Here is a 10,000-nt window from a genome sequence, read left to right as displayed (position 1 = left end):
AAGAGAGAGGGGAGAGTGGGAGGGAGAGGAGAATAAGAGTGGGAGGAGGCAGATAAGGAGAAAGAGAGAGTGGGAGGAAAAGGAGAAGGGAAGAGTGGGAGTGGGAGAAAGAGAAGGAGAAAGAGAACTATAAGTGCAGAGTGGGAGAGAGAGAAGGAGAAGTAGAGAGTGGGAGAGGAAGAATGAGAGAGTGGGAGAGGAAGAAGGGGAAGGGGAAGGGGAAGGGGAAGGGGAAGGAGACGCCTGCCTTATATACAAGGGAATAAACAGTAAGAGTTACTTGTCAAGACAGCAAGCAGATATTTTAGTAAGACACTTGGAGTGACGCTCCTTAACTTGGGTTAATGGAAAATTACTTCTTGGTATGTGTTAGAAAACTGTCAAGAGCGCAAATGTATGATGTATGGATTTTGTGAATGTGTTTGTTTGCTTTGCATGTGTTTGTGTGTGTGCTCGCCCTGTCGCCATTCATATAACAAAGAGGTTGGAGTTGTCATGCGCTGTCGATCAAATTTATTATTGTAATTACCTCGTCCCTCCGAGGCGTCACTATCGCGCCGTACGCTCGTCTGGCGAACGTGCATCTCGCCTCTACCTGTGGCAGCTCGTTGATGTGATAAATGACACTTGTGCTTTTGCATCTTCGGTATGAGCCTTGTGATCCCCCCTCCCCCCCTTTCTCTCTCTCTCTCTCTCTCTCTCTCTCTCTCTCTCTCTCTCTCTCTCTCTCTCTCTCTCTCTCTCTCTCTCTCTCTCTCTCTCTCTCTCTCTCTCTCTCTCTCTCCCTCTCCCTCTCCCTCTCCTCCTTCTCCATCTTGTCTCTCCTCTCTCCTCTCTCTTTCTCTCCCCCTCTTCTCTCCTCATATCCATTTCTTTCCCATCTTTCTTCCTTCCTTTCCCGCCTTCCTTCTGTCCCATCCTCACGCCCTCACTACCCCTTTTGTTTCCCTCCCTTCATCTATTTCTCTCTTTCTTCTGGTTATTTTTAATTAGGCAATTCAGTCCTCCTTTCCCTACCTCCTTTCCTTCTTGGCCCTCTCCCTCCAGGACAAAGCCACATGCATTCGATTCCCATAGCTGTATGAGCGCCCGAAGGAAGGGACTGGAACCGCGTGGAGAGGGCACAGAGCCGAGGAGGTGCGATTGGGCGTGCTTGATGACGGGCTAATGAGGCAGCGGGAGCCTAATTGCCCTTAAGCGCTGGTAATGTCCTTCACATACCACCAGCCTAGTGCGATGAAGGAGGCGGCGCATGTCGCATCAAGCTTTTTAACTCGTCATAACCTTCAGCCGAAAGTCTTGGCGCTGATGAAGGGAGAAGCGGTGCTTCACAATGAACGTCGTCGATACGTCGTCGGTTGCTATCCCGAGGGACTGACTAATCCCCCGGGATGGAGGCGGAGGAGGGGCGGAGGACCTTCGACAAGCAAGGGCGAGAATGTTTACTGGTCGAGCTTGTCATCGTGCCTTCGGTTTTGCTGTGGTCACGAACGTAAATACTCTTTATATCAGACTAAGTGTGGGTCTTCCCGAGGCGTCGCGGCGTGACCTGGATGGCGATCACGGGGCCCTCGGCCGAGGTTTGTCGCAGGATTGGCCCTTGTTGTTGGCCATTGATTTGTAGCTTGCGGGAGTCGTATCTTTGCACCATGGACATCTAATTCTGCCGTTGAAGTCGACGTCAGTCATGATAGATGTTTGATAAAGACGTTTATAAATGATCAGAAAAAAACTTTCAACGTAACAATAATAGAAGCAATTACAGTAAGTTCCCTCAACTTCTCGCCCTATTTTTACTACAATAATCGCAATGGCTTTGATATTTTCCCATAATTCCACGGGAGCTTACTACCCCGTTTCATTTTAATGAAAGATTAGTAAATAATATTTAGAAGAGGAAAGGGGCGTGGTATGAAGAAGCGTTTGAAGAGAAATTGAAAGGAAGAATGGGGCAGAAAACAACGAACGGAAAATGACACAGCCTCTAACGCGTTTAAGAATGACAATGCCGTTAACAGAATGACATTTGTCTCTGTCGTAATCCACTCGAGATACACCGCTAGAAGCCGCGTTTCTTTCTTTTATCGTATTTTCTCTCTGCATAATTACAGCCAAACACTAAAGGGAGGCGGTGTTCCTGTCGGTACCATCAATATATCTCCAACGGCCATTGTGCCATCATTTATAGGTCATTAACACGTTCTTGGACGACTTAACTACGTGTGTGTTAGTGATGAGAGGTTTTGTTGCTGGCCGGGAATGCTGGGCGAATTTGTGGCGGAGGCAAGAAGAAAGAGGGGAGGCTGGGTCTGTTTTGAAAGGGATATTTTGGGATTCACTTTCGCCAAGTATGTTCGTTTTTTTCTGCTTTTAGCTTGATAGAAGTTGCAGTTGTGCATTGCTGGGAGTGGCACTTCCATTTGCAGTTTACTGTTTAATTTTTTTTCTTAAATCACATCACTATATATGAAGGGCTGACAAATAATTCCAAAAAGGGAAAAGGAAAAGGGAAAAGGGACAGGCAGAGGGATATGAGGCCTCACGAGAGGACTGGGATGCCAGTGTCCGAAGCGGCACATGATCTCCGCACACAGTCAACGGATCCCGTGGCGGTCTCGTTTATACACACGCAAACGCACATACTGGCACGCACGTACACGCACGCCACACGCACGCAAACGTGCGCAAGCGCACACAATTTTTCTCTCCTTTTTTTATTTTTTATCTCTCTGTATTTCTCTATCTCTCTTTTTATTTCTCTCTCTCTCTCTTTTTATTTCTCTCAATCTCTCTCTCTCTCTGTCTCTCTCTCTCTCTCTCTCTCTCTCTCTCTCTCTCTCTCTCTCTCTCTCTCTCTCTCTCTCTCTCTCTCTCTCTCTCTCTCTCTCTCTCTCTTTATTTCTCTCTCTCTCTCTTTATTTCTCTCTCTCTCTCTCTCTCTCTTTATTTCTCTCTCTCTCTCTCTCTCTTTATTTCTCTCTCTCTCTCTTTATTTCTCTCTCTCTCTCTCTCTCTCTCTCTCTCTCTCTCTCTCTCTCTCTCTCTCTCTCTCTCTCTCTCTCTCTCTCTCTCTCTCTCTTTATTTCTCTCTCTCTCTCTTTATTTCTCTCTCTCTCTCTCTTTATTTCTCTCTCTCTCTCTCTCTCTCTCTCTCTCTCTCTCTCTCTCTCTCTCTCTCTCTCTCTCTCTCTCTCTCTCTCTCTCTCTCTCTCCCCTCCCTCCCTCTCCCTCTCCCTCTCCCTCTCCCTCTCCCTCCCTCTCTCTCCCTCTCCCTCTCCCTCTCCCTCTCCCTCTCCCTCTCCCTCTCCCTCCCTCCCTCTCTCTCCCTCTCTCTCTCTCCTCCCTCCCTCCCTCCCTCCCTCCCTCCCTCCCTCCCTCCCTCCCTCCCTCCCTCCCTCTCTCTCTCTCTCTCTCTCTCTCTCTCTCTCTCTCTCTCTCTCTCTCTCTCTCTCTCTCTCTCTCTCTCTCTCCTTCCTTCTCTCTCTCTCCTTCCTTCTCTCTCTCTCCTTCTCTCTCTCTCCTTCTCTCTCTCTCCTTCTCTCTCTCTCTCCTCATCTCTCCGCCCTTCATTCCTCTCTAGAGTCTCTCCCTCCCCCTTCCCTCTCTGTCCATACATAAAAACTGCATTCTCGTTGGTAAGTCTACCCGGCGTTGTCAGCGTGTTGATTAAGAACCAAGTCCAAATATAATAAAAGTATCCCGTTCACTCCGACCGGCGCAAAAAAAGTATTTACAAATGCCAACTTACTTAGAGGATCTTTTTTTTTCTCCTTCCCTCCTAGCGCAGGATCGTTTCATCGGACCCCGAGTCCCGATTTAGACTCATTTGTTTTTACAAAGAAGGCATTCATTGCGGGTCCCGTTGCTCGTATCTCGTGCTTGCGGTTCGCTTTTCGTCTGGGCAGTTGAGTCAGTTCTGCGATTGTTTATCTGGATGTGAAGTGATGCAACGAAATTTGCCAATCTCTTAGGTAAATTGGGTGATTCCATATTCGGTATGTGTGTTGATACATGTGGATGCGAGTTTTCATTTAATTGTTGTCAGTTGTTTCCAACTGCGTGACCCACATAAGTGCCGGGCGTGTCTCTCTTGCATTTTGAATCGGGGGGAGGGGGGGGGGGGGGTTAGGGAGGCTGCCCTGCGTCCGAAATCATGGCTCGGGGTCACAGGTCGCAGATGAGGCTGCTGGAATGGCTGAAGCGAGGGAACCGTCGACCAGTGGGATCACAGGCCCTCGTTAGTGATTCTCGTTGCCGATTCTTGGAAGTGTAATGGAGGCGGAGGGCAGAGGGGGGGAAAGGCGGGTAGGAGATGGTAGTATGGTATTGGTGGTATTGTTGGTGTTGGTGCGGATGGGAGATTGTGTTGGAGGAAAGGGAGTTCGAGGTAAAGAAATATTATGTGAGATAGAATGACTCGTGAAATGGCACAGCGGAGCAATGATGGGGCTTGAGTGAGATTGAATAGCAAGGGAGAATAGAACGGGGAAGGAAATAACACGATTGATGGCGGAATGCGTGTGGTGGGGGGAATAGAAGTGAGTGCATGTTGTGTGATGATGCGCGGTCGGTTGCGAGGGTCTGAGCGGCCGGTGCAGGCCAGACAGTACTGCAGGTCTCGAGTTACAGGACTCGCGTCTTCCCAGAATGTGACACTTGATAAAACAGCAGCGATCCCTGTAACGCACCCATTGCGCAAGGGCGGCCATTAAAACCTTAGGTCGCATCTGCTTGGCACTTTACGAAAAGAAAGAGCTCCATTATGCTTCTGCCTCCCGTGAAAGGCGCTTTCGGGCAGTAACTGATTAACGTTTTTTTTCTCAAATTGCCCGATGTGATGGCGCTACTCGACCCCAGTCCACTGCCCTTTCGAGGAAATGCTGTCAGTACTTAGTTAAATGCATTATCAGCCATTGTCGTGTTCATGCCCAAGCGATGTTACAGGATGCCGAATTAGCTATCCGGGAGGGACGAATTGATGCCGGTCGATGCGGGATACGGACGTGAGAATGTGACAACCTTGCTCCCTGCAACCGGCGACACTACCTTGTCAAATTTCTGACATTCTTTTCCTCTTGTCTTCTTTTAATTTTCACTCACATTTCACTTACGTTCCTCCGTGTCTTTTGGTTGCTCTCTCCTCCTACAACTCACTTAGCATGACGATATCCATGATAATAATGGAATGTGAAGTAGACAAGCGATGCAAACCACAGCACCCGAAGCGCGGCGATAAAGCAGCGCCACCTCCGACCCACATGGCTCCCACTTGTTGACATTGTGTGTGCCGGCCATGTGAGTGTCTTCTGGGCCCATATCATTATTGCTCACTGCCTTGGTATTCCTCTGAAAGAGTGAGCTCGTCGAGGGGAGGAAGGCATGGAGGAGAGCTTTGCGTCCTTTTCGATCCAGGTTGTTTATTCGAGAACCGGCCGCGTGTAATTTGAAGCGTCATAGGAGACCTGACACGGCGAAAAGGAGAATAAGAAGGAAGAAATGAAAAGGGGAATAGGGGATACAGTCTAAAGTTGGTAAGACAATGTCAAGTGACAAGAGGAAGGGCATGATGGGAGGGGAGGGGGGAGACGAACCATTAAAAGTTTTATGACACGGTAGCCTCGGTATACAAGGCAGAGAGTACATCACGACCGGAAGAGGCTTGGACGGGAGTCGAGTGACGCGCGAATTAATCCAAGATTAACGCCGAGGTATCTTCTGCAGATCCGATAAAAGAGCAAGGTCCTTCAAAGAGGACATGTAGAGGGCGCCGAATTGAATGGAAGAGCTGACGGGTTAGTTAACGAGGGTGAGTGAAAGGGGGAAAGGGGGAGGAGGAGGCTATGGAGGGCAGTTGGCAGCCCGCATGTCGCGAAGGTGAAATTTAGTGCGTGTGTGTGGTTACCAGGGGGCGGATGGACGGCGCTAAGGGCTCGGCATCGCATCCTCCGTGTTTCTTGTCTTGAAAAGGATTAACGCCATCAGCCACTGGTGTTGCTCGCCTGCTTTGCACAAGGGGTGAGTCAGCTTCCTGGTAGTCTTCTCCGTGTGCTTCATTGTGTTGCTGACCACGGGAGTGAGAGGAACAAGACCAAGTGAGCACAACCTCAAGCATCAGGTAATGTCGCTAATGGGTTCCAAAGTTTCATTGAATATCCGAATATGCGGAAAGGAAGTAAAATATAGGATATCCAATAGCGCAAAGAAATGCAGCTTCCTTGACGTATTCCTATCCGTTTATGCGCCTCGTTGCACGGCTGCCATGCGCCAAGTGAAGGCTTTAAGTCTTTTCTTCATTTGTCTCGGTCCGTTTTCCTGTAGGCGACATTGAGAAGGGAGCATAAGAGAAACTGTGTCCTTGTATCATTATGCCTGTCTTATCTTTATATTTATATTTTAATTGATTATATATGCACGTCTTTGTCGAGTTCACTTCATGCTGAATTTGAAAGTCACGTGTACAGAAGATAGTTACATTGCTTACTCGGGTAAAAATATATTTTCTATGGCGTTTGTATAGGAGAACGTGACACCAAAGGAAACAATGTGGGGCTCTGTTCCTTTGTGTCCAGATGCGTCTTTCCTATTATCTCGATCTGAACCAGACAGCAAGGATAGAATTTATAAATCGCGTGTGTTGCATTTTCAATCTTGACATTTCGTACAAACAGTTTTAACAATTTTGTTACTGCTAGATTTCCCCATCTCCCTCATCTCTCTCTCTCTCTCTCTCTCTCTCTCTCTCTATCTATCTATCTATCTATCTATATTATATTATATGTATGTATGTATGTATGTATGTATGTATGTATGTATGTATGTATGTGTGTGTATGTATGGTATATATATATATATATATATATATATATATATATATATATAATGTATATATGTATTGTATATATATATATATATATATATATATATATATATATATATATATAATGTATACACACACACACACACACACACACACACACACACACACACACACACACACACACACACACACACACACACACACACACACACACACACACACACACGCTCTCCTCTCTCTCCCCTAACCTCTATCCCTCCTCTTCTCTCTCTCTCCCCTAACCTCTATCCCTCCTCTGCTCTCTCTCTCCTCTCCTCTCTCCTCTCTCCCCTCTTCTCTCTCTCCCCTCACCTCTCTCTCCCCTCACCTCTCCAGCTTATCCTATCGCTTATACTAGGTTTTTTGTACTCTTTTATTTCGGTTGTATGTGTATTTGAGAAGGCCGCGACGGTGTTGTGTCTGGAATTGGCACGTGGGCGTACTTAAGCGATAAACAGTGCAGGGGGCAGTGTAACGGGCATTGCTTTTGCGTGTCTTCCGCATACCCTTAGCATCTGTTCGGTATTGTTTTTGTTTCTTCAGTGAACCCCGCAACAGGCTAAAGCAGACGGTTAGGCTGACCCGAGGCACGATTTCTCGGAAGATTAGGCGGCGGCAGACTAGTCGCTCTGCTTGCTATTCTTGGATAACTAACTGGTTGGTCGCAAGACATTTAATCGATTTGAATAAGTGCTAGACCTGACTGTCAGAATAACTAAATGACTTTTATTATATGGGAAAAGTGGGTCGTTAAGGGATGGAATGCAGGTACTAATTTATTTCTACAAGAAATACCCATTAGAATGCATAATAAATTGCGAAATTAAACCGCTCATCGCAAGACGTTAGAGAAGCCGTAATAGGTGTCCCACATGGCATCTTACTGATGTAAAGCGCACATTTTCCTGCAGGCTTAGTTGCTATACCATTTAGTGACGAGATTTGCGCGGGCCTTCAGCCGTCGAAAGTGGTGAATGATAACTAGATAGGGTCAGACTGACATGGTCTCAACTGCAACAACATCCTTCAAGTGATAGAGGCGAATTTTGCCCAAATTTGCCTGGAGTAAGTCCCGGAGCAGCTGCAGTGTGCACGCCTTCCGGGAGTGTGGAGTTTGGATTTCCTATTCCGACGAGACTGCCTTGGGTGGGGCATCCGGGTTAAGAAGTCCGGGCACACATTAGGTTTATAGATGTTGGCGACCTGCTTAATTGATAGTACTAGTGGTTCCAGTGTTTATCTGAGAACATTTCGGGGCGGCGAGCAAAGGCTAGTCCCTTGGGTATTTAAAAAAATGTGATTATTTGACAGGAGTGTTAACTTGACGACGACTGTGATAGTTAGCATGATATATCCCGGCCAGAGTTCGGGCGAGCAGAGCGTGGACATGCTGCCGGACATCTTGGAAAGTCCTATTGGCGGGGGGAGAGCGTGCCTGGATGTGCCTGCCGGGGATTACCTGAATATGATCTGGGCGGACGGGGAATGTGCCGGGAGGCGGCCGCTCGGTCATGCTGGCACACGCGACGCCCGCCCCCCGTGCTCCCCGGCCCGCGCTGTATCGCGGGCTTGACTCATCCCGGGCGCTCCTGGGCAGCGGGACCAGTTATTTCCCCCAGGGGTTTCCTCTTTCTTTTTCGGGAAAGACCCCCCCCCCTATATATATATTTGTGTGTGTGTGTGTGTGTGTGTGTGTGTGTGTGTGTGTGTGTGTGTGTGTGTGTGTGTGTGTGTGTGTGTGTGTGTGTGTGTGTGTGTGTATTTATACATATGTATGTATATATATTTATATATGTATGTATACATATATATATTATGTATATGTATATATATATGTATGTATATATACATACATACATATGTATATATAAGTATGTATATATGTATCTATATATACATAAATATATATATATATATATATATATATATATTATGTATATGTATATATATGTATGTATGTATTATGTATGTATGTCCATTTGTCAAACATAGCAACGGGAACGGTGTTGGGTGTGATCTCGCACCGTGTAATATTGTATAGTAATACGAAGATATAGCATCATGCATTATTATGCCTGTTGTCTTTTCCAAATCTACCCCTTTTCCCGCAGTCCCCAGAAGCCGAACACGAGTGTGAGTTACCTCGACGCGTTCTTCTCTGGTTTATTCGGACTTGTAAATTGTTTACGCACGAGCATTCTCCAGGTCTGGGCGCGTACCGAGTCAAATGCTCGTTTTATTCGGCGAGTGACGGGCGGCAGGACGACATGGCGCGAGACGGCGTTCCGTACGGGGGGAGGCGGAGCATGCTAGCGACAATATTGGCCCACGGGGAAGGTGTAAAGCCGTTCGAACGATGTCGTTTCGCAAGCCGCCTATTGTTATCTAGCCTCCGGGCTAGTACAGGGGTAACGTGCCGGCCTCTCATCCGAGGGGTCGGCGGTTCGCGCCCCGCCCAGGCGCGAGAAGTTGCAATTGTCGCCTGGAGGTTACTGCTGTGGCTAGGCACCACGGCGGGTAAGGACAAAAGCAGAGTCAGCACCAGCTGACACACGTTAGCGAGTCGACATTACTCGACACAGGCCGGGCTCCCCTCATTGGCATAGCCCGGGCGAAGCTCAGCTTCGCATATCGGACTTATCCTTATCCTATTGTTAGTCTTACTCGTTATTAGTAAATAAAAGGTTAATGACCTGTGTAGTACGGTTTTGCTGGCTTTCGGATCAGTATGAGCTACAACTGTGGTTCGATTTTTTTTTGTGGTCGCAAACCATTATGTATTATGTGTTCACGGTTCGAGATGGTAGTGAACGAATTAAAAAAAAAAGTTTTATACGTAAGGCTTATAACTTCCGAATTGCCTGACTGCATTTGATAGGGCAGTATAACTGTGACTCATTTCGGTACCAATCCCATATTGTAATTTATAGCAGTTAATCACTCTTTTATTTATTTGATATTGATGGAAGCTATTTGCACCTGTGAATCATTAAGTGCTGCTCATTAGAAATTAATCTGTCGCTCCAACTCGCTCAAACACAAGCACTATTAGGTACGTACTGAGATTAATGAAGCACCATCGTGTTTCTTTTACCATAGAATTATGGCTGTATTCCAGATTATTTAAACCCTCCAACCGTTTTA

General features: G+C 47.0%; 1 protein-coding gene across 8 annotated transcripts in view; it reads left to right on the top strand.

The window, feature by feature from the left end:
* LOC125043589 (filaggrin-like) overlaps window positions 1-10,000 on the top strand; it is a 245,329-nt gene that overhangs the window by 209,226 nt on the left and 26,103 nt on the right. The window lies entirely within an intron of this gene.

Source organism: Penaeus chinensis, chromosome 34, assembly GCF_019202785.1.
Source record: "Penaeus chinensis breed Huanghai No. 1 chromosome 34, ASM1920278v2, whole genome shotgun sequence".
NCBI classification, from domain to species: Eukaryota; Metazoa; Arthropoda; class Malacostraca; order Decapoda; family Penaeidae; genus Penaeus; species Penaeus chinensis.
This window is presented reverse-complemented; position numbering and strand designations above follow the sequence as displayed.